This window comes from Vulpes vulpes, chromosome 7 (assembly GCF_048418805.1).
Source record: "Vulpes vulpes isolate BD-2025 chromosome 7, VulVul3, whole genome shotgun sequence".
Lineage (NCBI taxonomy): Eukaryota > Metazoa > Chordata > Mammalia > Carnivora > Canidae > Vulpes > Vulpes vulpes.
Window position 1 is genome coordinate 50,358,359 of NC_132786.1, and position 12,687 is coordinate 50,371,045.

General features: G+C 45.9%; 1 protein-coding gene across 7 annotated transcripts in view; it reads left to right on the forward strand.

Moving 5' to 3' along the window:
- IRF2 (interferon regulatory factor 2) overlaps positions 1-12,687 on the forward strand; it is a 79,337-nt gene that overhangs the window by 12,952 nt on the left and 53,698 nt on the right. For 3 of the 7 annotated variants that reach the window (XM_026018312.2, XM_072763813.1, XM_072763812.1), the window contains exon 2: positions 2,043-2,227. The exons of the other annotated variants lie outside the window; for them this stretch is intronic. The gene's annotated coding sequence lies outside the window, so the exon portion shown is untranslated. The remainder of the gene's footprint in view (positions 1-2,042; positions 2,228-12,687) is intronic. 7 annotated transcript variants of the gene reach the window in all.

Genomic DNA, 12,687 nt, shown 5'->3' on the forward strand with positions numbered 1-12,687 from the left:
CTTGGCCATTTGTATATTGCCTTGGGAGAAATGTCTATTCAAATCTTTTCCCGTTTTTTTTTTTTTTTTTTTTTTTGGTTGTTTGGGTGTTTTTGTTGCTGAGTTGTAGGGTTATGTCATTCTTTTTTGTGAATTCCAAGATGACATCCTAGATGGCCTGAAAAGCTAGCAAGGATCCCCTTCCCCCATTATAGTATGTGTAGCATGTGGCACAAAATCATTTAAAAACTTTTGTGATGTTGTAAAGCTGATAAAGCACACGTTGAGGAATTAAATGACGTTGCGTGAAGTAAATCAGGGTGCATTGGTAAACAGGAATTCAGATAAAAGTATTTAATCTTCTCATAGAATACTAGAATTGGGAGTTTCCTTAGAGATTATACTGCTTCTTCTGTTTTTTAGCTGGAGAAATCAAATGACCTGTCCAGGATCTTGTGACCAGATGAAGTACTCAGTATGCCTTGTTGAACTCTGTAGTAAAGAATTAAGTTTTTTTTGTGTTGCATTTAGCATTTTAAAATTTCCAGGAAGAAAAAATGCAAAGCAGTCCTTGAATATGGTAATGAATTAATTGCAGTGGCTGCTCCTGTGGTGCTCATGAAAAAGACCCTCAGGTTCATCCCCATTGTGTTAGGATAAAAGTTGAGTAAAAGCAACCTTAAAATAACACTTGGGGCATGAGAATTTAAAGGTCATATATCCAGTCATGGTTTAATACTACTACTTGTGTGGATGAAAACAAATTTATTGCTGTAATAACAGATCTGTAAAGTAAAATGAAAGCATTTGTGTGTTTATTCTGAATTATCGACCAAATGAGGAGGCATTTATTTGTTCTCATGAGAGCAACAGGAGATGAGGAAATTCAGTGAAATATCACAAATGCACAGTAGCAAATTTATCGTTGGTTTGCTTTGATGTTGTGCTCAAATTTTTCACTTCATTCGATACTTTTGCAGAGTGGGTCTTTATTAAATCATACAGCCTGGCAAGATGACATATGGATTCTAACTGGGGATGGGTAGTGAAAAACTGGGAAGGAGATCCATAATGTCTCTGACTTAAGGTGGAGGAGGGAAATTAATGTTCCCTTCAGGTTTGGGGCCCAGGCTTTTTTTTTAAAAGCCCTCAAAATTCACCTTAGGTACTATGAAAACAAATAGGATCATGATGAAATTAAGTTGAAGACTCCTTTCTGCAAGCACATAGTTTAAATGAAACTCTCAGGAGAGGGGCACCTGGATGGCTCAGTGGTTGAGCATCTGCCTTCAGCTCAGGTCATGATCCCGGGGTCCTGGGATCGAGTCCCACTTCAGGCTCCCCCCAGGGAGCCTGCTTTTCCCTCTGCCTATGTCTCTGCCCCTCTCTCTGTGTCTCTCAGGAATAAATACATAAAAATCTTTTAAAAAGGGGGGGGGGGAAGAAACTCTCAGGAGAATTAATGCCTTCAAAAGACATTTTTGAACCCGTGTGTGTGTGTGTGTGTGTGTGTGTGTGTGTGTGTGAAGCCTGGTGCTGTGGAGATGTAACGTTGACAATTTGATGTTCTCAAAGAGCTTATCATTTACTTAGAGAGACAGGCAGTAGATAACCATCTGTCATAACAAAGAGTGAAATGTGTACTTAATAAAAGCACAGCAAGCAAAAGGACCTGTGTCTTTGCCCAGAGAAATGGGGTGTGCTTCACCACAGATTTCCCACCTGCCAGCGGGAGGATGGTGGTGTCAGCTGGTGGCAAATGGAGGAGCGGGGCGGGGCGTCTGTGGTGGGAAAGTACAGCAAGAGCAAAGGCAGGCCGAGCCGAAGACCCCTTGTGCTCTTGGTGAGTGTAGAGTTGTCTGGTGTGGCAGGAGCAGATGGATCATGGGAAGGACAGGGTCAGCCCGGGTGAGCACAGCTACCTCAAGGCATGTGACCCTGTGTTTCCCAATAAGGAAGGACTTGGTTTTGAGCACAGAGCAAGTTTTCTGGGCGGGGGCGTGGGGTGGTGGTTGAGGAGGGAGCTGATTGAGGCTTTGGAATGTTTTCTCCCTACATCTTAGAAAGTGCTAGATAATAACTGCTGGCCAGCCGGGTCCGGAAGAGCTGTGAGGAGATGTAAGAGCACGTGCGTTCGTCGTTCTGACGTGTGATGAGCGTTGCAGAAAGGACCGGATTGTGCTTTTGATGATAACCAGGCCTGCCTTTGAGGTGCTTTCATGTGTTCCTAAGAGCAAGTAATACACAGGTATGAAAACACATTTTTTAAAGATTGTATTTATTCATGAGAGATCCAGAGAGAGAGAGAGAGAGAGAGAGAGAGAGAGAGGCAGAGACACAGGCAGAGGGAGAAGCAGGCTGGCTCCATGCAAGGAATCTAATGTGGGATTCGATTCTGGGTCTCCGGGATCATGCCCTGGGCCGAAGGCAGACGCTCAACCGCTGAGCCACCCAGGTGTTCCAAAATATTTATTTGTGCTTTCTCTTGTTTGTTTTGATCTGGTTTATAAAGAGAGTGATGAACAGGTTTACAGTGGATGGTTGTCCTTAATACAGATGCGAGCATAACTTAGAGAACCATGAGAATGGTTGGCAGGGTGCCCCGAAACCATGTGTTAGCACAGCAGAAGTTTTCAGGCCAGGGTGTCCTGTTGGCTTAAAGAGTGATGGGGATCTCGCTCTCCCCTCGGGAGTGACACTGGCCGTTGGGTTAGGAGGCTCCTCCCTGCCCAGGCATGAGGTCAGCTTGCTCACATTCCCTGAGGTATGCCTATGGAAGGCCATGGAAGGGCTGGTTCATGGATCCTTAGGGTCAAGCCTAAGTAGTTTAGGGACTCGGGAAGCGCAGAGGAACCTGGTGAGGTGGGCTGCACCACGTTGAGCCTCCTTCCCATGTGCATTCCCTCAGCATGACTGAAGTCAAAATGGCACCCTCATCAGGGGTGGAGGCCGTGTTGGCCTGGTTGACTGGCTCCCTTGATAGCAGATCATGGGTATTTGCTGGGCTCTCCACTTCATTGTAGGGATAAAGTTTGAAGATCTTATTCAAAGGCCCTAGGTTTTTCTGGGTTTGATGACAATATATCCCATTCCACATCTATTATTAATGGCTGCCTTCTCGACTCCGCTGATACATTTTGGAGTACTGTCATGTGTTTCTCAGGGCTCAGCAAAATGACTTTCCCGTACCCAATACTCGATAAGTCTTGGTTGCGCTAAATTGTAATGATTGACCTAGTTCTCCGTTTGTGATTTCCTGTCCAGACATGGGCCCATCTGTGGTACCTTAGAGCTAATAGGACCCATGTGCTGTGTTGCCCAGTAAGGAATAGGACCAGATGGCAGGTGGAAAGCACATCAGCCATGTTTGCATGTGCCTTGGGGTGTATCGGGGTGTTTCGCCTGGTCAGTCAACAGGGACCTGTTAAGGTGCAACGACCAATGGCTCTCTGTTTATTAGCCAGCCTTGGATGAGCCTTCCAGCTGTTTCTCCGCCTCTTCTACCCTTTCCCTGGGGCACAGCTTCTCCCTCTTACTGATGGTTCAGACATACCTTGCATACCTCCTCTCTCTTGCCCTTTGCCATTCTTTCTTTTGTCTGGAATGTTTTTCCTTGCTTTTCACCTGGGGATCCCTTACCCCTCCACCCCACCCCACCCCCAATTCTTTGCAGTCTTCCAGAGTTAGCTCCTCTGGGCATTTACACAATACAGTAACACACCCCCCCCCCCCCCCCCCGCCGAAATACCTTGGCAGCAGTGTTCACCTGTATACGACTCAGGTCACATTATTGTGAGGCTGATGCAGGGGTGTTGGGGGCGGGTGAGTGTGATGTGGAGAATGACCCGCGAACCAGTGGTGCTGAATGCCCCGTTTGGTTATCACGGGCTGGGGCAGATCCTGAAGTGCATCATCTCAGGTTCTCCCATCCTCAGTTGGTTTCTCTATGTTACCTTCAGGACAAGATACCTCATTTTGGAGTTGGTTGCTCATGTGCCTCGGCCCATCACTGCAGCGTCAGCTCTGAGGGTAGAGATCGTGGCCTCCTCTCCTTTGTATCCCGCCCCCTGCCCCAAAGTCTTGTCATTGTGCTTGGCACAGAGGGCTCTTTACAGTACCTGGCTCAGTAAGGCTTTTTTTTTTTTTTTTTTTTTTAATTTTTTTAATTTTTATTTTTTTCAGTAAGGCTTTTTGAATGAAAAGTTAAGTATCAGAAATTCATTAACATCCTAAGCTCAATTCCTCTGGGATTCATCGTGTCATGAAAAGAGTAAAATTGTTCTTTTTCGGGTTGCATGCTTTTTGTAATCATTCCCCCCACTCCTCCAGCTTGTTTATCACTGATTCATAGTAAGTTTTTTTCGTCACGTTCATGTCATCTGTTTTTCCCTCCCTGTCCCCTGCCCCCACTATGGGTTCTGCAGGAGGGATCCATCCACTTTCTTATCACTTGCTTGCAGCCCTCTTGGGAGCTTCCCTGGTATAATCTGAAATTGGCCCCTATACACTCCAGGCAGGCCGCTCCAGGTTGGCGGGTGGCAGTTTTAATAAGCAAAGGGAACTTGCATAGGAGGGTTGTCTTGGAGGCAGCAAGACGATCGGATCTCTGCACCTGCCCATCAAACCTTAGAAGTTTATATATAGAGGCCTTACCTCGGTTCAGTCACATAGACCATGCAGGTGTTCTCAACATCACATCACTATCTCACGGCTGTGTCCTTGGAAGGGCTTCTGGGAGTAGGAAAGGCAAGGAGAACTCCTATTCCAAGGGTAGGGGGACGAGGCAAGGAGCCTCACATTGCTGGGGTCCAGCTCCCAGTTCAGCTGGCGGTTCTTTCTTTTCCATGACCTTCTCCAACACTTATCAATAAATAATTACCACATACTGTTATTTGCAGGGCACTGTGCTTGATGCCTGGGGAGGTTTAAAGATGAATAGGAGGAGATTCCTGCTCACAGGGACTTTATACAGAGATATGCCTGTTTTCAAGTACATGTCCAAGTTCATGTAGCTGTGAGCTTTGGGAACGAAGGATCCCATCGGTGGGATATGAAGTCCAGAGGGTGGGACAGGCTGAGTTGTGGCTCAGATTTTGTTCAGGGGGCCTTGCAGAGCTGCTGGAGGACTCTGCACCCGGTGATGTGATGGTTTGGAAGATTAACCCTATACAATGGTTTGGAAGATTAACCTGGCCGCCACCCTGCAGGGCAGAGACCACACTAGTGTTCTAGAAGATGGACCCTGACTACCCTCCTGCTCCTTGTGAGAGAATCTGCCTTTGTCCACTCTGGTATTAGATGGAGGCCTGGCTCCACATTTTAGATCTTCTTTGGGGAAGTCTTAGAGGAGACCGAAGCAGTCTTCCCATGGTCTCCTCCTTACGAAGCTCTTCCTCAGGGGAGTTCGGCCAAGTGCTGTAGTAGAGGATGTGGAGAAGTTACAGGTTGTGAGTGCTGAGGTTTGAATCCAGGTGTGCTTGACCCCCCAACCTGAGCTCTCCAACACGTTCTGCTGCAACAGGGAGAGAGAAGGACACCAGTGTGGCCCTGGAAGGGGTTGGCAGGTGCCTGTGTGGCACACTGACCTGCTCTGTTGTCCACACGTGTCTGACTTGCACCGTCTCCCCTACTTTCCTGGGCCAAGTTAAGGACCAAAGTGTCTTTTCCCGGCCTTCGTTCTGCTGAGTTAGACGGGTGGCTCCAGGGACACCAGCCTATTCAGGGAAGGAGGGACAGTCTTAAGTGAACTCTTCATTAACTCCCCAAAGAAGCCGTGCCTTTCAGCGTGCTTTACTTCTGTACTGCAAAGGCAGTGCTCAGAGGACATGCTGATTAAGGGAAAATTAGGGTCGCTTGTTTTCCTGTTTTCCATATGGAAAGAAGGTTTGAACATGCAGTATGAGCCTGAGTCCATATGCTTTGAAATCTGTCCATGATTCTTGCTTTGCTGAATTGCAGACTCCATGCCATCTAGGTACTGGGGTCTGGGCCCAAGCACACCCAGCAGTCACAGCGTGATTTCTGCGCTTTTAGGTCTTTATTGCCTCCTATGAATTCTTCTAGAAAATACTCGGAAAAGGTGATGGATTTAAAACTGCCCTTAGATTTTCATAATTTAGATGTATCTGGGGAGTCATTTATCCGTGCAGCTGCATACAACATTCTTATCTTTTTTTTTTGTAAGAAAGAATATTACCTTTGCATCTGTAACAGATTTCACAATGATTGTAGATTATTATTACTTTTTTTTTTTTTTTTTAAGAAAAAAAAATTGTTTCACACACAATTGTTTAAGCTGCTTGGGAAGCGTTCCTGGACATGACACAACTGGGTCAAAGGATGCTGTTGAAACTTTCTGGTCCCCGTGGCCACACTGCTCTCTGGAGAGTTTGTACCTTTTTATACTATATAACCCACGTGAGATAGAAAGAGCTGTTCTAGATGTTTTACGTGTTTCCTCACCTAAGCCTTGCAAAGGCCTGTGAGAACAGATAGGGTGAGTAACCCGCCCAAGGTCACACAGCTCATAAGCAGACAGAGCCAGAGTTTGGAACGAGGCGGATCAACCAGATTCCATATCGCACACGGCTGCCTTTTCCGCTCTGTTAGCTCCGGGCGGCCGGTGGGAGAGAATGAACAGAGTCATCCTGTGATGAGTCCCTACGGTCTGGATATAATGTCCTTGACCCTCGTTCTTGATGCATTGGATAGAATAGGTGCAGAATGGTTTTCCTGAACCCAGAGCCTTGGTCTGTACATTCCTAACGAAGCTGTGCAATTCCAAAGCAGTCATTTTTTAGGAAAGAAGCATCAGGCTTTTCCCCAGTTCTCCCTTCTGCAGGCTGCAGGCTAAAAAAAAGGAAAAAAAAAAAGCCAGGGTGGGGGGGGTGTTGGTAGTGGGCAGCATTAAATCTTGTACCCATATGACTCCTCTTCTTGACTCTTTGTCATCACCTGGTTGCCAGCAGCACCTGATGGACAGTGTCAGGTGCAGGGAGGGGGTGGGGGGGGGGAGGAAGGAAGGGGCTATAAAGTTTTGCTTAGGGACTTCAGATTTTAAACCCCTGTTTATCTTTGCTGCTGAATCTGGTGCAATAGATCTCTCTCTCTCTCTCTCTCTCTCTCTCTCTCACACACACACACACACACACGCACACACACACCAACAAAAATGTTTTCAGCAGCGTAGCCCAGGGGTCACTCAGGGTCAAAATACTTCCTCTTTTAGAAAAAGCCCCAGACAGCTCACTTATCTTCTTGTTCCATCCTTGTTTGTGGGTGGTTTGTATCCTTCATTGTACCTCCCTGAGAACAGACACCAAATGAAACAGAAAGTGTGGGGAAATGCTACCATTCTGGCTCTGTGTTTTCTTTCTGACCTGCAGCCCTAGGTGACCGGCGCTAAGGCTCCTGTTCCTGAAATGTTTCTGACTCAGGGAGGCGACTGTCAGACCTGGCAGCCTGTTCAAGTAAAGCTTGGGAAACACACCAGCTTTCTAGCATTTATGTTTGAGGACCCAGAGGGCACATGGAGATGAGTACTGACCTCTCCAGGTTGAAAGCCTATTTTTGGACACTTGGTTCTCATGATAACGGAGCTCAGTGGTGGGGAATCTGCTCTGGCAAGGACTAAGCCACTGCTTCTTCTAGAATAGTGGTGATGACAGCGCCTACCCCCTAGGCTTGCTGTGAGGGTTAATGAGATAATGTATATAAAGCATAGAGTTTAATACCAGGTGCATCATGGGTGCTCTTGTAAGTAGTCATTGCCATATATCCCTACCACCTTCATTATCTAGTGAAGAATCAGATAGCTTTTTTTTTTTTCTTGGAGGCAAGTTTTGACTTTTTATTTTATTTTTTTTAAGTGTTGACTTTTAAACTCATATATTTGTAAACAGTTCAAGTCAGTAAATGTCAACTGCTTTGACCCTTATAGTTGGAAGGTCTCTGGGGGCTCTTCACCTTGACCGTCATTAGCCTTAGTGTGTTTTCTTCCTTTACACTTCACATAGGAGAAATTGTGTGCCCCAGGACCTTTGAACTGAATTTCTGCCCATGTCCCACAGGATCTGAACCATGCAGCGTGCATTGCACTTCTCACGTCGCAATGATAGCTGTGCTCTTTCATTCAAAATTATATTAAGTAATTAAAAAAAAATGGAACAGGTAAACTTTCCAGACAATTCTTTGAATAAATGTGCATTTGTGCCACTACAAGTATTTAGTCTTTTTGGTTCCCACGATGGTTTTGCCACAGAGCAGTAGGGCTTCTAGGAAATGGGAGGGGGGTTCCTGTACTCATCTCCATAGCTCATGCAGTTCTCACGCATACTACACAAACCATAATAAAACCAATAAACTTGTTTTCACTTGATACGCATCAAAGTATTTTCTGTAATAGATTTAATTTTGGAAATGAAATATTTAAAATGTTATATGAGAAGGAACAATGTCACTACAGATGTCATTATAAGGGAAGCCTAGGGAAGATATTTGAAAGACATTTTGCATCTTAAGGTTTTTCTTATTTTATAAATAAATATTTTATATATTAGATAGGTAAAATGAAGATCTATCCATATTGCCAGCTAGATCTAACTTAAAGGCAATAATCCTTTTTATTTATATATTTAAAAAAATTTTAATAATCCTTTTTAAATGGCTACTTATGATTTCAGATTTTATAAAAATATTCAGCAGAAGTATTTCCCTACTTTTTAATGTGCAAAAGAAGTTTGCATTAAACTTTTCCATTTCGGGACTAAAATTGTGCTATTATTATTCACTAACTTAAGCGTAGTATGTGCCAGATTAATTTATAATGAAAGTACAGTTTAAGGAAGAAGATGATTTCCTTGTATAATATGGGAACACTAATATATTCCAAGGGTAGAAATAACTTGAGATTAATTACAGATCCCATATCTCTTATTTGCAATCCAAAAAGCTCTGAAAACTGAAAGTTTTTGTATCATGACTCATTTGGCAGTATGATCTGCCCTGAATTGGCGTGAAGCTCTTCGGAGCTTTTGCTAATCCCAATCAGTGTGAGTGTTCACGTTTTAACTGCAGAAATATTGCTGTGATGCATTAGGGGTCCTGCTCTGGATATTGCTGGGGGCATTCTTGTTCATATGGTAGGTGCACCATATTGTCTCTCTAATATCCCCCCACTGGCTGCATTTTCAAACATACCTACCTGGTCCAAGGATTTTGAATAAAAGAGCAACTATCTCCCATAACCAGAACACCACCACATCCTGTTTTTTTTTCTTCCCCAGGGACAGTCCCTCTTCACCTCTGTGCACAGGCAAGGGATGACTATTAATAAGGCCCCATTCACACTTAGAAGTGTTCCATTTTGGACAATGGATGATTTTGGTCACCGTGCTGACCATCTCTGCGCTCTCGGTAATGGGCAACGTGGTGCTGATGGGCATCTGTATGTTTCTAGTGAGCTGCCCTCTATACAGGTTCCACATTATATCTTGAAACCCTAAGATGACTTAGAGCATTGTTTATAGGAAATGATTTTTTAAATGGTCTGCCCCTGTGCTTCCTTAGATGGGATTCCCCACAGCATTTATATATCCCTTTTTTATTATGGCAAATCATCGCTCCCCTTACTCTAATTCCTTGTGTATCCGCCTTCTTTGACTAGTTCGCAAGCCCATCTCTGTTCCCTCTGTTATCATCACTGATGCCTGGCATACGTAGAAAGCCCATGGTTTATTTATTAAGCCTCAGCCCTTGCCATGCTCCAGGACCTGGGGACATAGAGGTGAGCCAGCAGAAATGCTCTTGGGCCTCATGGAGATGGTCTTCAGGGGGGGCAGACAGATGTGAGGGCCTGGCCTGGCGCCCCCCCCCCCCCCCCCCCCCCGAGACACTAAGGAGGCTCATCGAGGAAGTGGCCTTAGAGCTAGGAGGGGAAGAATGTGAGGTCAGGCAGTGAAAGGGGACAAGGTGCGGGGAGACCTTGGGGCAGACCCGCTGGCTGGAGTTTGGGGAGTGAGGGTAGTAGAGGGAGATGAAGCTGGAGCCAGTGCTTGTGGCACCCAAGGGGCCTGAAAGAGACTATCTGTCCTTTCCCGGGGCTGTTCTGGCTGCAGGGTAGCTACCAGATGGGGGACAGGGGTGCAGAGAGCACAGAAGGGCTGCTGGGCACCGGCCCCACTGAGGGCTGGGATTGCTCCCGACCCATGGGGTCGCACTTCCTATTCCCACCATGTGACAGTCGCTCTCTTGGAAAGGTGGGCTCCGCTCACAACTTAAGGCCACAGTGGTTCCTGAGACGTTCCTCCAGGTTAGAACAAGCAGAGCTGAAGGCTATCCAGGCTCCCGGAATCCTGCAAGTTAAGGAATCGTCAGTGAGAAATGAGAAGCAAAGCCCTCAGTCCTCAGTCGGGTGGGCCTTTCTTGAGCCCAGACCTTAAGACCCTTTTGTCCTTATTCCGGTGTTCAGATTGTCCCAGATTTGGCTAGACGGAGCCCCTTCGTGTGAGCTGCTGGGTCCTCTTGCTGGGTCCCCAGTGTATTTTGGACACTTCTGTACTTTCTGACCCCCCCTAAAATGGCTCAGGCTTATCTTTGCTTTCCCTGCCCTAGACCTGCCACCAGCCATTTTCCCACAAAGCCCTGATTCCTTTTAGTGGAGAATGGTGTTTAGAAACTAAGATTTGGTATGTTTGGGTGGCTCAAGGGTTGAGTGTCTGCCTTTGGCTCAGGGCGTGATCCTGGGGTCCTGGGATCGAGTCCCACGTCTCCTGCATGGAGCCTGCTTCTCCCTCTGCTTATGTCTGCCTCTCTCTCTGTGTCTTTCATAAATAAATATTTAAAAATAGAAACGATGGAGTTTCAATTGAATATAATTTTATATATTCAATTATATATTTTATATATAATTTTATATATATTGAATAAATATTTAAAAATAGAAACGATGGGGTTTCTATTGAATATAATTTTATATATTCGTTATATATTTTATATATAATTTATATATAATTGAATATATATGAAATTTTATATATATGAATTTTATATATAATTGAATATATATATGAAATATAATATAATATTTAAAAATCTTTTTAAAAAAACAAAAGGAAACTAAGATTCGGGCATGATGTGTACCCATCACCAGTGGCCTGTTGCTGTCCCCAGACCCTCATAGTGGGCAGGGAATCTGTGCACAGTACACATACATGTATTTTTACATCTGCATGTATTTCTGTATCGAGATAGATGATGAGCTATGAACTCAGTCCTTATTCTGTACCGAGGCCCAGGGTTATTCTAGATTTCTTTCTCTGTTTGAACTTCCTTCTCCAAAAGTGAGGAGCCTGGCTCTCATTATCTTTAATGTATTAATTCATTGACTCAGTTCCTCTATGTCTCCAATCTTCAGCCTCCCCACGGTGGTGAGGTTGCCCTCCCCACCTCATTCTTGGGGCTCCTGCACCCCAGATGGGATGGCTGCCCCTGGACAGGAGCCTAGCCACTCCACTTGTGCCCTGACATCCCACTCTTGGCTCCTGCCTCCCCCAGCATCTATCCTCACTGCCCCACATGGGCTGCAGTCCTCCCCATGCTAATTACCGCTGCTTTCTCCCACCCAAGGAGACACCCTCTTTATGCCGGCACCCCACACTAGCATGCTTCTGCTCTGCTCCCCAAATGTCTGCTATTGCAGATTGTTAGGGCTGCCATCACAGAGTACCACAAACTGGGTGATCACAGGTCTGGAGGCTGGAAGTCTGAAATCTCAGGGTGTTGGCAGGGTTGGTTTCTTCTGGGGGCTCTAAGGGGGAATCTGCTCCATGCGGCTCTCCTCGTGTTGGCAGTGGCTGTAGTCCTTGGCGTCCCTTGGCTTCTAGATGTCTCCCCCGAATCCCGGTCTCTGTCTTCATATGGGCTTCTCTTATATATGTGTGTGTCCAGATTTCTGTCCTCTTATAAGGATACCACTCGTGTTGGATTTAGGGTCCATCCTGACCAAGTATGACCTCATTTTAACTTGATTATATCTGAAAAGACCCTATTTCCAAATAAGGTTATATTCACAAGTTCTGGGTGGACCTGGCTTTTGGGGCAACACTGTGCAACACAGTACATCGGCTCTGTTCTGTTCTACCTAATGGGCTTTTGGACTAAATCCTCCATGAAGGGAGGGAGGGAGGAGGAAGGATAGAAGGAAACTCCATTGTTTCTAGAAGAATGTTCTTTATTGCCATATTATACTTACTCTGTGACCTGAAGTTAGAGCACTCTGCTGCCAGCAGGGCTGTTGGAAACCTCTGGACTTGGTGTGAACGCAGGCTGGCACTTGTTAGGATGTGACTGTACGATTCCTCACGGGACTGTACCCCTCAAGACACCCTGTGCTATAATGTACAGTGAGCAGCTTTTTACTCACTGTTGAGCAAACCTCTTCACCTGGTCTGGTGCCACTGAGGTTGGGGTCCTCCCCTATCCCCTGGGTGCCCGGTTCCAGGCCAAAGAGCCGTGTGTTGGTGTGCGTTGTCAGTTCCGTGCCAGCCTCTGTGGGGGGCAGCTGGGGTGCGTGTGCAGGGTGAGCTCTGCACCCTGTGCCAGCACCCTGACTCAGCAGCTGTGGGGGCGCTGCCCAGGGCCCAGCGCATCCTAGAGGCCTGTTGCCCTGATAGTTGAAAAAAAATGATCTCCACACCTGGCTTCCCCCCC